We start from the raw sequence: 4,960 nt of genomic DNA, 5'->3' as shown, positions 1-4,960 counted from the left end.
TCATCAGTGTCTCTTCATATTTTTTAGATAATGCAATCAATTGGTTATATGTTTCTGTGTATCTTCTTGACAAATCCTCTATTTTTGATAAATTCATGAAAGAAACTTGAATAAAAAATGAGGCAATCTCTGTGTCACTTGTGTTTTGCAAATTTCAAATCATTTTGTCAGCTTTCTTTTCTACTTGGATATTTACAAGGTGGGGCTTTTGAGTGGAAGGGGCCAAAGACCAAGTGACAAGTGTCTTTGACTTAGGATTAAATCTCGATCCTCTTATTACATCTCCAATTTCAAATTCAGTTTTAAACATTGGGTCCTCTTGCTTTCTAATATGATCAATAATAAAAATAGACCAGATATCCCAGTCAAGCATCATAATCATACCAGTACTCTTAATCAATTATCTTGACGGTTCCACAGTTATTTGATCCCTCTCAGGATCATATTCCCACAGTGCCTTTACAATCTCCTCTTTCTTTTCTACATTTCCTTCCTCTATGATCATATTTTGTCTTAATTGATTTTGTTTCAACCTTGTCAAAAAAAATTTAAATTCATCTGACTTAATAAAGTCATAATCTTTCATGAACTCATTTGACAACATGACACGGTCATCAAAGCCTTGAGAAAGGGCTTCGTTTGTTTCTCCTTGTTCTTCATTCTACCCTGCTTCTCTGAGATGTGTCCTTATTTGATGAAAGTAGTGTTCTTGTTCTGTAACAATTTCTCTAGCAGGGTCTCTCCTCACAATTGCACCGACCTCTTTGGTTTTTTGTTTCTTTGCAGGTGGCACTCGGGTAGATTGAACTTCATCCCCACTCTCTACATCATTAGAAGACACAATAAGTGGCATCTTTCCATGTGAATATTGTCCATCTTGGGGGTCTTGTTGCTGAGAAGCCACTTCTGAAATTTGAGGCATTTGTTCCATCAGAGTTTCATATAAACTCAACATTCTATTAATCCTCTCCAGGTATGGGTTATTAGGGCAAAAAACTGAGAAACTAAGGTCACCAACCTTCAATTCTACTTCAACTCTCATCAATGGGTAAAAGCACAAAGTTGTGTCACGTTTCAGGGCAACTTATTAGCACAAGTGAATTTAAGTAATTCTAACTAAAAATTAATTTTAGTCAAGCATATGGTCTATATAGATTCATTATAGCTAAGTTATATATGGGCCACAAATTTTCCAATTGGAAGTGTCTACTAAATGTATATTTTATACTACTTTTGGTCTAATTACAAAAAAAAATAAAACTCGATGTTTCAACAACTCCTACTCTTAAAAATAATATTTTTTTAAAAATGTAAAAATACCGTTTTATAGATCTATAAGTGAATTTTCCAAAATATATATCTTTTAATATTTTAATTAGCTTTTATGTTTTATATTTTATTTTTATTGAAAGTAGATCATCAACACTAAAATATAAGGTTGATTATCTTGTCAAGGAAAAATACCAAAATTTATTATAAAAAAAATGAAAAAAATATGATGCTGATTATCTTTTCAAATTTTTCTAATAAATTTTAGTATTTTTGCTTTACGTTGGAATTAAAAATATGAACATTTAAAAGATAAATAAATTATTATTATCTAGACGTAAAGTAAACCTCATTGATATGTACAATGAATGATATTCTATCCCCATCAGCTACCAATAGGGGGCATAGGTTTGAAGCTAATATGAGGCACACTGGTTTCAAGCTAATATGATCAGGCGCACCATGGTTGAGATGGACCAACTCCTAAGAGGACTGTATGAACCACTGAGTATTGGTAAACCTATTAAAAATGGTGTTGATAGGGAATTAGCTAACCCAAATACAAGAGCCTTAAAAGCCAATCAGGGAGATGAAATGACTTTATCTACCTTATCTAAGTTAGTTGTTCTTGGGAGCTACCAAAATGTATCTAATATATATACACATATTTCTTATAAGTATATCCCAAATTGATAATCTCATATAAAGTGTCATCCTATGTCAATACATGACATATACCTATTGAATGACATGTATATATCTCATACTAAGTGTAGACGTATAAAAATGACCACATTCCTAAATGAATATTTTATGTTCATTTCCCTATTTAATTAAATCCAATTTAATTAAATTATCCACATTCTTCTATTTTATTAAATAAATTATTCAATTTATTTAAATAAAATTCACTATACCATTTAATGAATAAATCATTTTATTCAATTAAATCCCCCTAGCCACTTTTAATTAAATTCAAATTTAATTAAATATTTATCCTAAATTGAATAAATCAAATTTATTTAATTGCAACCAAATTGAATGAAAATCAAATAATTCAATTAAATCCTATTATCCCCCCCATCCACTTGCAAAATCCCAAACCCCTTCCTAATCCCTTCTAGAATCTTCTAATCAATTCTAATTAACCTAACCCTTCTCTAAACTTTGTCACATCCCTAAGCAAAGGGAGGTCACTTCTCAAATGGTCCAAAGTCTTGGATAACCATTGAAGGTTTTCAACCTTCAACCACCAAAACCCTTAAAGTCTTTGAAAACCATTGAAGGCTTCCAACCTTCAACCACTTAATCCCCAAAGTCTCCAATAACCATTAATGGTTATTTCAAACCCTCCCACATGGTTAAAACATTTGTTTTGACTCAACCTCTACCCAACCCAAAGGTCTCATCAGGGCATTAATGCTTTGACCATGATTATCTCTTAATCATTTGCACAAAGGTTTATCTTTGGATTAGATCTTAATTCATTGAGTAAACCTAACTTAGACTTGACCCTTAGCCTTTAGATAACCATGAGGTCTTCTCAGGCCTTTAATGCCTCCAACCTCTTCTTTCAACCCAATCTTATGTTGACATTTGTCATCATTTCATTGGTGCAAATTGTGCACATGGATCCCCAACTTTCAAACTTGGCCCTTGATTAAACCATTCAATCTTGACCATCCATTGCCCAGTTTGTGCTATAAATAGAGCTCTCATTCATCCATTCTGAACAATCATCTTTCAAATTTGAAGCATCACACTTATGCTCAAATTGTTTCAAGCTTTCATATCATTTTATGCTCATCATTTAGCCTCTCTTTAGATCAGAATTAATCATGAATATGCATGCTTAGATTACTTTATTTATCATTTTAGTTCAATCATAGACTAAATATAGTATGTTAGGATAGTATTCATACTAACCTTGTCATCTTATCATTTAGTTTATTGCATTTCTAGCATCATACCTAGCTTATAACACATCTCATACTAAAATCAGTTAAAAATCTCTCTCGTTCTCATATTTGCCATCCCTAAACCATTTTGCTCAGTAATCTAAGAGCAAAACATTGGTTTGAGGGACATTGTGATATAGAGAACCATGGGACCCTCCTTGGGAAGCTGAGTAACACATCGTTACTCCATAGCTTGCATCAAGAAGTCCTGTGTGTGTGTGTGGATTGGTATTTCTCGTAATTTTCACGTTTTAAGTTTTATTAACCCACTTTTCCCACATACATTTCTGGCGCCCACCGTGGGGCTCGACCCCCAATAACACATCGTTTTTTGAATTTGATGACTTTTGCAGGTACGCGGGAAAGTAGAATTAGCGCGTCGAAAAGATATTTTAGTGCATCCGCCTAACAGTTTAGCACTTCTAGCCTACTATTTAGCGCGTGTGCTTTTTGTCTTAGCGCGTAAAAACTGTTCCTTAGCGCATGATACTATTTGACAAATTTTCCTATAGGTGTCGACGCCGGCGAAACACATATTAGCGCATGTACCTAACAGATTAGCGCATCCGCCTAACCTTTTAGCGCTTGCCATACATATTCCAGTGCGTTGAAACAAACAGTTAGCGCATCAAATTCAAATTTTTCCTACAAAACAGACCGCGGGAAAAGCAAAACACAGATTAGCACGTACGACGCACAGAGTAGTGCATCTGAGTAATAGAATAGCGCAGGGAGAAAAAGCTGTAGCGCATCCGCAGAGTATTGTAGCGTGTATAGTTTGTTCTGTAGCACGTCACAGACAAAACAGACAAAAAAAAAAAAAAAAAAATTCCAGAAAAAGCAAAAATACAAAGTACAATAAAAACAAATGGTGAAAACCTGGTAAACAGGCGCCCTTGTGAAAAACTGGCTCCTTTATCTATATCCATGCCATTTTATCCGTCAAAACACTATCGGCCATCGCCCGACACTTAGCATATATCCATTCAGAACATACTTAGCGTAGTCACTATCCTGAGTTATCCATCTCTATCTATTCCCTTATCACATTTCACCATGGCTTGGAAATCACTGTACATAATCATATCCAGAAGAACACTCATCTAGGGGCATTAAACTGTTCAAACACTTGCAAACATTCAAGACATTCCAACTATTGCAAAACTCAGACACAGGACATCCAACAAACACAACTACGCTTCATCACAAACAACCAAAACACAAACAATACACAAAAATCTCAAGGATGGATGATTTTCTGAAGTACTCAATATTGCATTATCGCATTAAAGTCTTGATTATTTTGCATTTTGAACTTTTTAAATAAATTGGAATCTTCTCCTTATCTCATCAAAAGCTTCAAAGCCAGAGATCATGAGGAACTTCCAAAATTTTCTTAGTCTTCTGTCTGGGAGGCGATCACTTGTACTGTGTGAATATTTGCCTCGAGACGTGATCCATATCACTGAAGGCCTGATTCCATTTCACGCATATAAATGATCTACTCTTGTATGTTTACGCAATATGCACTTAGGTCGTCCTGGTTCAATTATACCTTGACGCTTGTGCTATCTTGCAAAATTAAAAATCATGTAAATTTTACTCAGGTCATTATGGTTCAATTATACCATTATGCTTGTATAAATTTTCAACATATCCAAAAATCAATAAATGTTCCATGATGATATTTACAAAGAAAGCAAATAAATGGTTATATCGGATGGCAAATACAG

The sequence above is a fragment of the Cryptomeria japonica genome, chromosome 4, assembly GCF_030272615.1.
Source record: "Cryptomeria japonica chromosome 4, Sugi_1.0, whole genome shotgun sequence".
In the NCBI taxonomy this organism is placed as follows: domain Eukaryota; kingdom Viridiplantae; phylum Streptophyta; class Pinopsida; order Cupressales; family Cupressaceae; genus Cryptomeria; species Cryptomeria japonica.
This window is presented reverse-complemented; position numbering follows the sequence as displayed.